Genomic DNA, 17,092 nt, shown 5'->3' with positions numbered 1-17,092 from the left:
TTTTGGTTTTGGATCTGGATCTTTCTTCGTGTTTTGGATCTGGATTGGTTTTGCCAAAACCACCCTTCCGTGTTTTGGGTTCTGGGTTTTGTGTTTTGGATCTGTATTTTTTTGAAAAAAAGCATAAAAACAGCTAAAATCACAGAATTTGTAGGTTTTTCTGCTCCTATGCTATTATTAACCTCAATAACCTTAATTTCCACTCATTTCCAGTCTATTCTGAACACCTCACACCTCACAATAGTGTTTTTATGTCCAAAAGGTTGCACCGAGGTAGCTGGATGACTATGCTAAGCGACACGAGTGGGCGGCACAAACACGTGACCCATCTAGGCGTGAAACTGCAGTGGCAGACAGGATGGCAGTTTGAAAAACTAGGCCCCAAACTGTACATAATGCAAAGAAAAAAAAGAGGTGCAAGATGGAATTGTCCTTGGGCCCTCCCACCCACCCTTATGTTGTATAAACAGGACATGCACACTTTAACAAACCAATCATTTCAGCGCCAGGGTCTGCCACACAACTGTGGCTGAAATGATTGGTTCGTTTGGGCCCCCACAAAACAAGCTGGCAATTAATCTGTCCCTGCACAAACTGGCTCTACGGAGGCAAGATGTCATCCTCATCCTCCTCATCCACCGATTCCTCACCCTCTTCAGTGTGTACATCCTCATCCTCACAGAGTATTAATTCGTCCCTGCTGGAACCACAGGTCCCTCTGTACGTTCTGGAGGCTGGTCTCCCTGGAAGAGTTGATAATTCATTTTATGAACATCATCTTCTCCACATTTTGTGGAAGCAACCTCCTACGCCTTTCGCTGACAAGGTTCCCGGCTGCACTAAACACTCTTTCGGAGTACACACTGGAGGGGGAGCAACTCAGGTAAAATAGAGCCAGTTTGTACAGGGACCTCCAAATTGCTTCTTTTTCCTGCCAGTACAGGTACGGACTGTCTGACATGCCTACTTGGATGCTGTCACCGATGTAATCCTTTAACAGACAGACGAACGCTTGTCGCTGCTGCTATGAGGATGCAAGTGCGGCTACAGCCCACACAATTCACAAAGACAGAAAAAAAAAAGAATATTTTTATTGTTTGTGTAGCACACTTTGAGGGTTACACCACCCTTTAACAGACAGACGCACGCTTGTCGCTGCTGCTTTAAGGATGCAGGTGCGGCTACAGCCCACACATTTCACAAAGACCGAAAAAAAAAGAACAATATTTTAATTGTTTGTGTAGCACACTTTGAGGGTGTCACCACCCTTTAACAGACAGACGCACGCTTGTCGCTGCTGCTTTAAGGATGCAGGTGCGGCTACAGCCCACACAATTCACAAAGACAGAAAAAAGAAGAATATTTTTATTGTTTGTGTAGCACACTTTGAGGGTGTCACCACCCTTTAACAGACAGACGCACGCTTGTCGCTGCTGCTTTGAGGATGCAAGTGCGGCTACATCGCACACAAGTCACAAACACATTAAAAAAATAGTTTTTTATTTTTTGGAGCACTTTGAGAGTTACAAAACCCTTTAACAGACAGACGCACGCTTGTCGCTGCTGCTTTAAGGATGCAGGTGCGGCTACAGCCCACACATTTCACAAAGACCGAAAAAAAAAGAACAATATTTTAATTGTTTGTGTAGCACACTTTGAGGGTGTCACCACCCTTTAACAGACAGACGCACGCTTGTCGCTGCTGTTTTAAGGATGCAGGTGCGGCTACAGCCCACACAATTCACAAAGACAGAAAAAAGAAGAATATTTTTATTGTTTGTGTAGCACACTTTGAGGGTGTCACCACCCTTTAACAGACAGACGCACGCTTGTCGCTGCTGCTTTGAGGATGCAAGTGCGGCTACATCGCACACAAGTCACAAACACATTAAAAAAATAGTTTTTTATTTTTTGGAGCACTTTGAGAGTTACAAAACCCTTTAACAGACAGACGCACGCTTGTCGCTGCTGCTTTAAGGATGCAGGTGCGGCTACAGCCCACACATTTCACAAAGACCGAAAAAAAAAGAGCAATATTTTAATTGTTTGTGTAGCACACTTTGAGGGTGTCACCACCCTTTAACAGACAGACGCACGCTTGTCGCTGCTGTTTTAAGGATGCAGGTGCGGCTACAGCCCACACAATTCACAAAGATAGAAAAAAGAAGAAGAATATTTTTATTGTTTGTGTAGCACACTTTGAGGGTGTCACCACCCTTTAACAGACAGGCGCACGCTTGTCGCTGCTGCTTTAAGGATGCAGGTGCAGCTACAGCCCACACAATTCACAAAGACAGAAAAAAGAAGAAGAATATTTTTATTGTTTGTGTAGCACACTTTGAGGGTGTCACCACCCTTTAACAGACAGACGCACGCTTGTCGCTGCTGCTTTGAGGATGCAAGTGCGGCTACATCGCACACAAGTCACAAACACATTAAAAAATTTTTTTTATTTTTTGGAGCACTTTGAGAGTTACACCACCCTTTAACAGACAGACGCACGCTTGTCGCTGCTGCTTTGAGGATGCAAGTGCGGCTACAGCCCACACAATTCACAAAGACAGAAAAAAAAAGAACAATATTTTAATTGTTTGTGTAGCACACTTTGAGGGTGTCACCACCCTTTAACAGACAGACGCACGCTTGTCGCTGCTGCTTTAAGGATGCAGGTGCGGCTACAGCCCACACATTTCACAAAGACAGAAAAAAAAAGAACAATATTTTAATTGTTTGTGTAGCACACTTTGAGGGTGTCACCACCCTTTAACAGACAGACGCACGCTTGTCGCTGCTGCTTTGAGGATGCAGGTGGAATCTAGATGGGATTTGGAACCGAGGACACACTACCTCCATCAATTGTCTAAATCCCACTGCACTAATGGTGGATACCGGACGCACGTCTAATACCAACATAGCAGTCAAGGCCTCAGTTATACGTTTTGCTTCAGGATGACTGCTGTCGTACTTCATCCTCATCGCTAGGGACTGTTGGAGGGTCAATTGTTTAGTAAAAGTAGTGATGTTCCTACTTCCTCTCTGGGATGATGAACAACTCCCAGCAGCAGCAACAGCACTAGGAGGAAGTGGTTCTTGATCTTTCCCTATTTTATTTTTATCGGAGAAAGTTTGGTCCTCCATTTATGTTATATTGATATATACGTGCGGCTAAAGCGCACACAAACACAGAAAATATTTTTTTATTTTTGCTGGAGAGTAGTGCACTTTGTGGGTTACACCACCCTTTAAGAAATGAGCCAGCCGGCTCTTTACTTATGGGACACAGGCGCACGCTTGGCGCTGCTCCTTTGTTGATGCACGTGCAGCCACAGTGCACACAAGACACAAATACAGAAAATATATATTTTTTTGGTTTGTAGTGTACTTTGGGGGTTACAGGACCCTTTAACGGTCAAGCCAGCCGGCCCTTTACTTATGACACAGACGCACGCTTGGCACTACTTTGTTGATGCACGTGCGGCTACTGCGCACACAATTCACAAAGACAGAAAAAAAAGAACAATATTTTAATTGTTTGTGTAGCACACTTTGAGGGTGTCACCACCCTTTAACAGACAGACGCACGCTTGTCGCTGCTGCTTTGAGGATGCAAGTGCGGCTACATCGCACACAAGTCACAAACACATTAAAAAAATTTTTTTATTTTTTGGAGCACTTTGACAGTTACAACACCCTTTAACAGACAGACGCACGCTTGTCGCTGCTGCTTTGAGGATGCAAGTGCGGCTACAGCCCACACAATTCACAAAGACAGAAAAAAAAAGAACAATATTTTAATTGTTTGTGTAGCACACTTTGAGGGTGTCACCACCCTTTAACAGACAGACGCACGCTTGTCGCTGCTGCTTTAAGGATGCAGGTGCGGCTACAGCCCACACAATTCACAAAGACAGAAAAAAGAAGAATATTTTTATTGTTTGTGTAGCACACTTTGAGGGTGTCACCACCCTTTAACAGACAGACGCACGCTTGTCGCTGCTGCTTTGAGGATGCAAGTGCGGCTACATCGCACACAAGTCACAAACACATTAAAAAAATAGTTTTTTATTTTTTGGAGCACTTTGAGAGTTACACCACCCTTTAACAGACAGACGCACGCTTGTCGCTGCTGCTTTAAGGATGCAGGTGCGGCTACAGCCCACACATTTCACAAAGACCGAAAAAAAAGAACAATATTTTAATTGTTTGTGTAGCACACTTTGAGGGTGTCACCACCCTTTAACAGACAGACGCACGCTTGTCGCTGCTGTTTTAAGGATGCAGGTGCGGCTACAGCCCACACAATTCACAAAAACAGAAAAAAGAAGAAGAATATTTTTATTGTTTGTGTAGCACACTTTGAGGGTGTCACCACCCTTTAACAGACAGACGCACGCTTGTCGCTGCTGCTTTAAGGATGCAGGTGCGGCTACAGCCCACACAATTCACAAAGACAGAAAAAAGAAGAAGAATATTTTTATTGTTTGTGTAGCACAATTTGAGGGTGTCACCACCCTTTAACAGACAGACGCACGCTTGTCGCTGCTGCTTTGAGGATGCAAGTGCGGCTACATCGCACACAAGTCACAAACACATTAAAAAAATAGTTTTTTATTTTTTGGAGCACTTTGAGAGTTACACCACCCTTTAACAGACAGACGCACGCTTGGCACTACTTTGTTGATGCACGTGCGGCTACTGCGCACACAATTCACAAAGACAGAAAAAAAAGAACAATATTTTAATTGTTTGTGTAGCACACTTTGAGGGTGTCACCACCCTTTAACAGACAGACGCACGCTTGTCGCTGCTGCTTTGAGGATGCAAGTGCGGCTACATCGCACACAAGTCACAAACACATTAAAAATTTTTTTTTATTTTTTGGAGCACTTTGAGAGTTACAACACCCTTTAACAGACAGACGCACGCTTGTCGCTGCTGCTTTGAGGATGCAAGTGCGGCTACAGCCCACACAATTCACAAAGACAGAAAAAAAGAACAATATTTTAATTGTTTGTGTAGCACACTTTGAGGGTGTCACCACCCTTTAACAGACAGACGCACGCTTGTCGCTGCTGCTTTAAGGATGCAGGTGCGGCTACAGCCCACACATTTCACAAACACATAAAAAATTTTTTTTTATTTTTTGGAGCACTTTGAGAGTTACAACACCCTTTAACAGACAGACGCACGCTTGTCGCTGCTGTTTTGAGGATGCAAGTGCGGCTACAGCCCACACAATTCACAAAGACAGAAAAAAAAAGAACAATATTTTAATTGTTTGTGTAGCACACTTTGAGGGTGTCACCACCCTTTAACAGACAGACGCACGCTTGTCGCTGCTGCTTTAAGGATGCAGGTGCGGCAACAGCCCACACATTTCACAAAGACAGAAAAAAAAGAACAATATTTTTATTGTTTGTGTAGCACACTTTGAGGGTGTCACCACCCTTTAACAGACAGACGCACGCTTGTCGCTGCTGCTTAAAGGATGCAGGTGCGGCTACAGCCCACACATTTCACAAAGACAGAAAAAAAAAGAACAATATTTTAATTGTTTGTGTAGCACACTTTGAGGGTGTCACCACCCTTTAACAGACAGACGCACGCTTGTCGCTGCTGCTTTGAGGATGCAGGTGGAATCTAGATGGGATTTGGAACTGAGGACACACTACCTCCATCAATTGTCTAAATCCCACTGCACTAATGGTGGATACCGGACGCACGTCTAACACCAACATAGCAGTCAAGGCCTCAGTTATACGTTTTGCTTCAGGATGACTGCTGTCGTACTTCATCCTCATCGCTAGGGACTGTTGGAGGGTCAATTGTTTAGTAAAAGTAGTGATGTTCCTACTTCCTCTCTGGGATGATGAACAACTCCCAGCAGCAGCAACAGCACTAGGAGGAAGTGGTTCTTGATCTTTCCCTATTTTATTTTTATCGGAGAAAGTTTGGTCCTCCATTTATGTTATATTGATATATACGTGCGGCTAAAGCGCACACAAACACAGAAAATATTTTTTTATTTTTGCTGGAGAGTAGTGCACTTTGTGGGTTACACCACCCTTTAAGAAATGAGCCAGCCGGCTCTTTACTTATGGGACACAGGCGCACGCCTGGCGCTGCTCCTTTGTTGATGCACGTGCAGCCACAGTGCACACAAGTCACAAACACAGAAAATATATATTTTTTTGGTTTGTAGTGTACTTTGGGGGTTACAGAACCCTTTAACGGTCAAGCCAGCCGGCCCTTTACTTATGACACAGGCGCACGCTTGGCACTACTTTGTTGATGCACGTGCGGCTACTGCGCACACAATTCACAAACACAGAAAAAATTTTTTTTTTTGATTTGGACTGGAGTGTACTTTCGGGGTTACAGCACCCTTTAACGGTCAAGCCAGCCAGCCCTTTACTTATGACACAGGCGCACGCTTGGCACTACTTTGTTGATGCACGTGCGGCTACTGCGCACACAATTCACAAACACAGAAAATAATTTATTTTTTGGTTTGGACTGGAGTGTACTTTCGGGGGTTACAGCACCCTTTAACGGTCAAGCCAGCCGGCCCTTTACTTATGACACAGGCGCACGCTTGGCACTACTTTGTTGATGCACGTGCGGCTACTGCGCACACAATTCACAAACACAGAAAATAAATTTTTTTTTGGTTTGGACTGGAGTGTAATTTCGGGGTTACAGCACCCTTTAACGGTCAAGCCAGCCGCCCCTTTACTTATGACACAGGCGCACGCTTGGCACTACTTTCTTGATGCACGTGCGGCTACTGCGCACACAATTCACAAACACAGAAAATAATTTTTTTTTTGGTTTGGACTGGAGTGTACTTTCGGGGGTTACAGCACCCTTTAACGGTCAAGCCAGCCGGCCCTTTACTTATGACACAGGCGCACGCTTGGCACTACTTTGTTGATGCACGTGCAGCTACTGCGCACACAATTCACAAACACAGAAAATAATTTTTTTTTTGGTTTGGACTGGAGTGTACTTTCGGGGGTTACAGCACCCTTTAACGGTCAAGCCAGCCGGCCCTTTACTTATGACACAGGCGCACGCTTGGCACTACTTTGTTGATGCACGTGCGGCTACTGCGCACACAATTCACAAACACAGAAAATAATTTTTTTTTTGGTTTGGACTGGAGTGTACTTTCGGGGTTACAGCACCCTTTAACGGTCAAGCCAGCCGCCCCTTTACTTATGACACAGGCGCACGCTTGGCACTACTTTGTTGATGCACGTGCGGCTACTGCGCACACAATTCACAAACACAGAAAATTATTTTTTTTTTGGTTTGGACTGGAGTGTACTTTGGGGGTTACAGCACCCTTTAACGGTCAAGCCAGCTGGCCCTTTACTTATGACACAGGCGCACGCTTGGCACTACTTTGTTGATGAACGTGCGGCTACTGCGCACACAATTCACAAACACAGAAAATAATTTTTTTTTTGGTTTGGACTGGAGTGTACTTTCGGGGTTACAGCACCCTTTAACGGTCAAGCCAGCCGCCCCTTTACTTATGACACAGGCGCACGCTTGGCACTACTTTGTTGATGCACGTGTGGCTACTGCGCACACAATTCACAAACACAGAAAATACATTTTTTTTTGGTTTGGACTGGAGTGCACTTTCGGGGTTACAGCACCCTTTAACGGTCAAGCCAGCCGCCCCTTTACTTATGACACAGGCGCACGCTTGGCACTACTTTGTTGATGCACGTGCGGCTACTGCGCACACAATTCACAAACACAGAAAATAATTTTTTTTTTGGTTTGGACTGGAGTGTACTTTCGGGGGTTACAGCACCCTTTAACGGTCAAGCCAGCCGGCCCTTTACTTATGACACAGGCGCACGCTTGGCACTACTTTGTTGATGCACGTGCGGCTACTGCGCACACATTCACAAACACAGAAAATTATTTTTTTTTTGGTTTGGACTGGAGTGTACTTTCGGGGTTACAGCACCCTTTAATGGTCAAGCCAGCCGCCCCTTTACTTATGACACAGGCACACGCTTGGCACTACTTTGTTGATGCACGTGCGGCTACCGCGCACACAATTCACAAACACAGAAAATAATTTTTTTTTTGGTTTGGACTGGAGTGTACTTTGGGGGTTACAGCACCCTTTAATGGTCAAGCCAGCCGGCCTTTTACTTATGACACAGGCGCACGCTTGGCTCTACTTTGTTGATGCACGTGCGGCTACTGCGCACACAATTCACAAACACAGAAAATATTTTTTTTTTTGGTTTGGACTGGAGTGTACTTTCGGGGGTTACAGCACCCTTTAACGGTCAAGCCAGCCGGCCCTTTACTTATGACACAGGCGCACGCTTGGCACTACTTTGTTGATGCACGTGCGGCTACTGCGCACACAATTCACAAACACAGAAAATATATTATTTTTTTAGCACTTGGGGGGAGCACCCCTGATGGACAGAGCACCCCCTGGACAACACTACAGCATCCCTTTAGGACTGGGACACTGCACAGGACTTTGGAGTGGACACAGCCCCTATGGAGAACTGACTGCACAACACAGTCCAGCCAGCCCCTATGGACTTTGAAGTAGTGGACAGAGCCCCTATTAACAACAGCAGCACAGCACAACACAGCCAGCCCCTATGGACTTTGAAGTAGTGGACAACAGCAGCACTACACTACACTACACTACACAGCCCTAACTCCCACCCTCCCTCTTCACTGTCCACAGCCGAGTGAGAAAATGGCGCCGACGCGGGTACCTTATATAGGATCCAAAACCCGCGAGACTCGGAAGGCGGGATGATGACGTTTTGCCTCGATTTCAGATCCGAGTCAGGCGGGAAAAGTCGAGCCTGATTCGGATTGGACTCGGATCGGAGGGGCTTGGGGGGGTTCGGATTTCAGAAATCCGAACCCGCTCACCCCTAGTCAGAATAGAAGATACAGGCAGCAGCGCTAGCACAGTCACATACAATGCAAAGAAAATCAATTCCTGCACTAACCAGCGCTGATCACTCAACTACGCAGACACAGAGTCTGGTAGGACACAGCGCTGCATACACAGACCTGACCACAGCGGAGGAGAGGTATGCGGGGGGACCCAGACCACGATGCCTCCGTCCAGGCTTCCAGCAGCGTTCACCATGCGTTCAGGAAGATGGCCGCCGAGGAGCAGAGAGGAGGCTGGCCTGGGGGAGGAGCGCTCCACAGTGTGCAGAGAGGGCTGTGTGCAGCGGGGGAGGCGCCGGCTGTGAGACAGGGAAGACGCGCTCCCGTGGCATGCATTTAACCCCCGGGATGCCGCAGCGCTACCGCTCTGCTGCGGTCCGCTGTCCCAGGGGGGTAGTGGAAGCGCAGGTTCTTACCTGGCTCCACGCTGCAGCCAGTCCCCAGGGAGCCCCCTGCCTGGGGACTCTGGACCATGTAACAGCGGGGACCCACCGCAGGACCCCGCTGCTTACCTTGCTGTCCCCCTTGATTCCGGCCATGGTCCGGACCATCTGGGGCCACCGCTAGCTGTGACCCCAGATGCTCACCAGCATCCCCGGATCGGTACCGGCGTTCTGGTACCGGCGGGGGTGTAGGGAAGACAGCATGGACGTCAGGACTGACTGTCCATGCTGTACATCCAGATGTGCAGCCACAGCTGCATGCAGGAAAACTTCAGGGGCTCTTCTTAGCCCCCACTCCAACAGGTGCACCCGACTCCGGCCGGGCACCAAACTAAACTGAGGTGCCTTGGCTCGGGGGCGGGGTATAGGACATACTTGCCAACTCTCCCTCATTGTCAGGGAGACTCCCTGAAATAGCAGCAATCTCCCTGTCTCCCTGAAGAGTCTACCAATCTCCCTCATTTCACCTTATCCCCATTATGAAGCTGTTATATAAAAGAAAAAACAGAGATATATACATTCAAATGGGATCATTAGTATAATTTCCCTGCATTGGTTATAAGGCACAATGATCCCAATGCTTACATGTATTTTCTGAGAAGTATCAGTGTATTTTCATCAACAAGTAGATCTTACTGACTGCTTTGGGGCTCGTTTACATTTGGATGTAAATCAATTTTAAGACACACCTCTCAGATGTAGCAGTACACGCCCACTTTACCGCCGCGCTCATAAGTGCTGCTTTCACAATCTCCTTGAAATTCTTTTTCAAAAGTAGGCAAGTATGGTATAGGAGGGGGACCCTAGTGCATCCTGGGAGGCTGAAAGATTAACTCTATGGTGCCCGATGACTGACGTCACACCTATACCCTAAGGTATCCTGTGGATACCCTATGGACCCTGAAGTAGAAATAAAAAAACATGGTTGATTTATTTGCTGTATCTGGAGACCCATTATTATTGCTCTTGTTATTGCTCTGGTCAGAGCGTCCGGCTCTGAATCAGGCCCCCAGTGTGGGAACTGGAGGGGGGGTGAACAGAAAAAAACAAATGTATTAAAAACCCATTGCCTCCCCCCTGTCATCCACTGCCTCCCCCTTGAAACGCACTGCACCCTCTGTCTTTCTCATCTACTACCTCCCCGTCACCCACTGGTTCTCCCTGTTACCCACTGTGTCCTATGTCACCCTTAGCCTCCCACTACCTCCCCAGTCACTCACTGTCTTCCCTGCCACCCTTTGCGGCTCCTTGCCACCCACTGCCATCCTCTGCTTCTCCCTGCCACCCACTGACACCCTCTGCCTCCCCCTGTCACCCACTGCTTCTCCCTATTACTCACTGCCTCCTAAGTCACCTCTTGCCTCCCCAGTCACTCTGTCTTTCCATGCCATGATCTGCCTCCCCCCTATCACCCTTTGTCTCTCCCTGTCATCCAGTCATCCCCTGCCTCCCCATGTGAGCCACTCGTTCTCCCTGTTACCCACTGCCTCCTATGTCACCTTTTGCCTCCCCAGTCACCCACTGTCTTCCCTTACACCCTTTGCTGCTCCTTGCCACCCACTGCCTCTCTCTTTCACCCACTTCCTCCCTATCAACCAATGCTTCTCGCTGCCACCCACTGCCTCTCCATCACCCGACACCCTCTGCCTCCCCGTCACCCACTGCCTCCTATTGCCTCCCCAGTCACCCTCTGCTTCTCCCTATTACCCACTGCCTCCTATGTCACCTATTGCCTCCCCAGTCACCCTCTGCCTTCTCATGCTACCCTCTGCCACCATCACCCACTGTTTCTCCCTGTCTCCCAAAGCTTCTTCCTGTCACCCACTGCCTCCTATGTCACCCTTTGCCTCCTATGTCACCCTTTGCCTCCCCAGTCACTCTCTGTCTCACCTTGCAGGGACAGGGGCTTCAAAAGGCGCTCGCCCCTGCAATATCTAAATTAAATGATCGCATTAGCGTAGTGGCGTAAGTTCATAACAGATGCCCGAAGGCAAGTTAGAATTTGGTGCCCCCCTAAAACAAAATGGAAAATAAATGTGGTGCATATCTATCTGTCACATATGCACAAAAACACAAATTATTATTATTATCATCCTTTATTTATATGGCGCCACAAGGGTTCCGCAGCACCTTACAACGTACAGAAACAAATGAGCACACAAGACAACAGTTATTAACAGTACAGACAATACAGGACAAGTACATGATTTATAAACAATGCTGCATAACACCTAAATAAGCAGCAGGGTGTCAGTAACTAAGTTTTAGGTGCCATTGTAAGTGAAAGTAAAAGTAAGGCAAGAAGAAGCACGTGAGGGAAGAGGGACCTGCTCGCGAGAGCTTACATTCTAATATAGAATAGCCTTAAGTGGGGTGACTATATTGTGGGCAATAGAGGAGGCGCCTCCATTGTCTCCCATAGTTCTGCCCCTGCATTAGCAGATACCTCACTTCAGTTTTGCATCTCCATAGTGCTACTGTACATGAGCGGTCTGCTGACCACGCATGTGTGGCAGTCATTCTGCAGTAACTTGCTGGGGTCCTGTAATAATTTTTATTGTTAGACGGGGTCCCAGAGCAAAATAGTTTGAGAACCCCTGGTCTAGACGTATTATGTCCCTGCCTAAGACAGAGGGGGGGGTATTGTACTAGTGGGCATGTATTCTATGTCAGCATGGGGGTTAGTTTTAGTTGGAGGTCCCTAATTTTGGAGCGGAACATGTCTTATCCTTTTTCATTATCGGATTTACTATGGTTATCGCATATCTGTAAAAGCCAGTTGCCTTCTTCCTCAATGGCAGTAAGTGCCTCTGTGTCTGCATGGCATAAAGCTGTAGCTACATTTAATGATTTTTGACTTCCCATTACTAACCTTACTGTGAGTAGTATAGCTGTAGCTGTTTTGATCCCTGATTTGAAATTTGATACATGGGTGGCTCAGGGGGAGACTTTACTAAACAATGTTATGTCCCCTTCTCCCGTATTCCGTATTTAATCTAAACTAATATAGCACTCACTGAATACAGACTATACAGTATATACCCGTTCACAAAACTAACAACACATTTTTTTGTTACAGCTTCAGTATGGGGCAATTAGCTGCAGGGTTTACCCTTCGGCTAAAGCTTCACCCTGAGCTATTTAATTAAGGGTCAAGATAAGCCCCAGAGGGTGCACTTAATGTAGAAATATCTGTGTTAAATGTACCTTCTGGGGCTTAATGCGGGTTACTCATAGATTCCAGACACTAAGCGCGGAATCTATGGGTTAACAACACAAGTGAGTTGCAGGTTTACTGCGCAGGGAAAATGCATAGCAATTGAGTAGTTCTGTCTGTTTAATCCGGAGCTTTACCTGCATGGTAAACACGTGAATCTGCCCCAATAAATTAAAGTAGTTGATGGTAAGCGCTAGCTATGCCCCCCATGGTACTAGTCACACTCCATGGAACTAGCCACACCCCATGGTACAAACCACAAACCCTGTGCTGACCACACTCCCACATCACTAGTCACACCCCCTGTAGTGGCACACAATAGGCCCTTAATAAATTTCAGCTCCAGGCCCATCTGGGCTTTTTGGAGATCTATCTCTAGTTAACTCCTCCTTCATCTATTTGCATATATTATTGCCACGCCTCTCTATTCACTGGGTATAACCACTTTGGCAGATGGTTACGTCCCTTTAGCGCCCCCCTCCCCAGGAGGGCACTGTATGCATGGTACACACATAGGAATGACATAGTACATGGGACACACACAGGAATAACATATATGTATGGCACACACACAGGAATAACATATATGCATGGCACACACACAGGAATAACATATATGCATGGCACATACATAGGAATAACGTATATACTTGGCACACACAAACAGGAATAACATATATGCATGTCACACACACAGGAATAACATATGCATGGCATACACACAGGAATAACATATATACATGTCACACACATAGGAATAACATATATGCATGACATACACACAGGAATAACATATATGCATGGCACACACAAACAGGAATAACATATATACATGGCACACACACAGGAATAACATATATGCATGGGACACACACAGGAATAACATATATGTATGGTACACACACAGGAATAACATATATACATGGCACACACACAGGAATAACATATATGCATGGGACACACACAGGAATAACATATATGTATGGCACACACACACAGGAATAACATATATACATGGCACACACAGGAATAGCACACATGCATGGCACACACACAGGAATAACATATATACATGGCACACATACAGGATTAACATATATACATGGCACACACAAAGGAATAACATATATGTATGGCACACACCACACACAGGAGTAACATATATACATGGCACACACACACAGGAATAACATATATACATGGCACACACATAGGAATAACATATATGCATGACATACACACAGGAATAACATATATGCATGGCACACACAAACAGGAATAACATATATACATGGCACACACACAGGAATAACATATATGCATGGGACACACACAGGAATAACATATATGTATGGTACACACACAGGAATAACATATATACATGGCACACACACAGGAATAACATATATGCATGGGACACACACAGGAATAACATATATGTATGGCACACACACACAGGAATAACATATATACATGGCACACACAGGAATAGCACACATGCATGGCACACACACAGGAATAACATATATACATGGCACACATACAGGATTAACATATATACATGGCACACACAAAGGAATAACATATATGTATGGCACACACCACACACAGGAGTAACATATATACATGGCACACACAAAGGAATAACATATATGCATGGCACACACACAGGAATAACATATATACATGGCACACACACAGGAATAACATATATACATGGCACACACACAGGATTAACATATATGCATGGCACACACACAGGAATAACATATATACATGGCACACACACAGGAATAACATATATGCATGGCACACACACAGGAATAACATATACATGGCACACAGGAATAACATATATACATGACACACACACAGGAATAGCATATATGAATGATTGTACTTTATCATTATTATGAGTTAATGTTGTGTTTCCCCTAATTACACAGACACATAAGTGACGTTTATGTCACTACAGCAGGAACAGGCCAGGCTACTACCTCTGTCATGTTTTGCTGCTACCTGCTTGTTTTAGAGAGCTGCCCAGGAGCTGCCTGGTACAAGTGCCGGGGATAGGGAGCTGTACAGTAACATCAATGACTCCTTATTACTTGCCCGGGCATCTGGGTGAGGGACAATGACAGAGAGGAAAGCAGTCTGCAACAGCAGCAGCACACATTTGAAGGTTCTGACGTAGTTGACACCTATTGGGTACTCACTGGCTGACAGACAACTATTGCAGCCAATCACAGCTAGCAGTGACCTGGAGAAATCCTACAGAAATTTAGATTTCTATATTTACAACAAAAGCTTCTAACACACCAATAAGAGAACAACTGGACATCTAGTTACATATATGTTGCAGGATCGGAGGAGTTGTTATATTTGCACCCATTGCTCCATTCTACTGTCCGAATATTTCAGCAGTCAGACTAGTGATGACCATCGACAGCTGTGCATAGTGGGGCCTGCACTAAATATGGGGGATCAGCTACCAATGTTTACTATTGGTGGCCTTCCAACAATGTTGAAAACACTTGTCATCGCCATCAGACCATTGATGGTAGTTAACCTTTGATGGATGTTGACCAACCCTAAATCAGCCCCCTCCCCAATTTATTTACTGATTTCTTTTGATCACTTCTAACAGTTCTTGACTCTCTTAGATATTTTTATACATCCTACCCCTAAAGCTAATGCAGCATGAAGGGGCTCAGTGAGGGCAGCAGTGTAGGTGTGTAAGTGTCTGATGGGGTCACACAGAGAATAAAAGGACAGCTGTCCTGCCTCATAATCCAGGTATATCCTCACTCTGTCATAGGGGATATTGTCAGGTAACCGGATCACTGTACTGTCATGTATCACTGAGTACTGATTATTAGAATGCTTTAAACACCAGGATTTGTTATTATTACCAATGACTGACTGATCTCCTCTCCTGTCTATACTGGGATAACATATCCCCACTCTCCATAGCACTGATTTACTGACATCCACTTCCCAGTAATGTCGCCCTGAGGAGAATCTCCTGGTGCTTATTACATGAAAATCCTGAAATCTTTCTGGTGTTACTGGGCGATTCTGGTTTATCTGTGACCAAGATGCAGTTTTCCTGTCACGTGATATCTGTATATTATTAGCAGCTGTGGTTACATCCAGTAATAGGTCTGTAGCTTCCTGCACATAGATCCCTGTATTTATACCTGTTATTATATCAGATAATGTGTGTAATGTCCCTGAGATGAGACCCACATCCAGATCTCCTGCACCATGGACCTGGTTATCATGTCTCTCTGTGTCCTCAGTATCACACAAGTCACCTGTGTCTGGATCCTGTAAGACAGTCACTGGGTCACTCATGTTACACAGCTCCTCAATGTGACGCATCTTCCTGGACAGCTTGTCCTTCTTTATTTCCAGCTGCTGGATCAGATCAGAGACTGAGAGTAAAACGCGCTGTTCCTGCCTGGAGATCTCACTCAGGACTCTCTTCTCCAGGTCTTCCAGCTGTCTCCTGATGTCTCTAAACAGGGCAGTGACTGTCTCTGTTACACCAGCTGCTTTTCCCTGATCTTCTCTCCTGCGCTCCTGCAGACTCTGGACTCTTTTCTCAGCCTCCTCTCTCTTTGTGGTCAGTTTCTGCAGAACATTTCTCAGCTTCTCCTTCTTTTTCTCATAGGCCTCATCCAGTGATTCCACCAGGTGTCCCCGGTGTTTTCCAGCTGAGCAGTACACACAGATACAGGCAACATCCTCAGGGCAGTAATACTCCAGGATCTTCTTATGGACGGAGCATTTCCTGTTCCCCAGGGAAGTGGTGGGATCAGATAAGACGTGTTCTGCTGACTTGCTGTGTACTCTCAGGTGATTATCACACAGAGAAGCCTCACACAGCAGACAGGATTTAGCAGCAGGTACAGGAGAGTGAATGCAGTAAGTGCAGAAGATCCCAGTCTCCTCCTGATCTGGCTGAGTAGACAGGAAACTCCCCACTATGTTACACAGAGTTATGTTCCGTATCAGTGCAGGACGCTCCTGACACTCTGCTCTGCATTCAGGACAGGTATAAACTCCAGACCCCTCCTGTGTATCCAGCACACGATCAATACAGACCCGGCAGAAGTTGTGGCCACATCTCAGGGTTACAGGATCTGTATAAATGCTCAGGCAGATGGAACAGTCCAGCTCCTGTCTCAGATCAGCAGACGCCATCACTGGCAGCAGGAGAGAGAAATGAAAGTCTCTGACACTCAGATACCAGTGGGTGTGTTTCATATTTACACAGGGCGAGGCTGAGTTTGTCACTAAGATTAGTTATACTAAAGCTGGGTACACCAATAGATATATCGGCCATTACATTGACCACGCAGCGTGCAGCATAAACTTTAACAAAATTCGTTCATTTGAAATACTAAGCAGTCAGCACAAATGCTGGTGTGCAGAGCATTGCACAAGTGTTTCCTGCTATGAGTAAATT

The 17,092-nt window shown here is 45.9% G+C and overlaps 1 pseudogene; it reads right to left on the bottom strand.

Moving 5' to 3' along the window:
- Nucleotides 1-15,829: 15,829 nt before the first annotated feature.
- LOC148473980 (E3 ubiquitin/ISG15 ligase TRIM25-like) lies at nucleotides 15,830-16,827 on the bottom strand (annotated as a pseudogene).
- Nucleotides 16,828-17,092: the final 265 nt, after the last annotated feature.

This window comes from Taudactylus pleione, unplaced genomic scaffold (genome assembly GCF_031769625.1).
Source record: "Taudactylus pleione unplaced genomic scaffold, aTauple2 ptg000903l, whole genome shotgun sequence".
Lineage (NCBI taxonomy): Eukaryota > Metazoa > Chordata > Amphibia > Anura > Myobatrachidae > Taudactylus > Taudactylus pleione.
The sequence above is the reverse complement of the archived record's forward strand: the minus strand, read 5'-3'. Positions and strand labels throughout refer to the sequence as shown.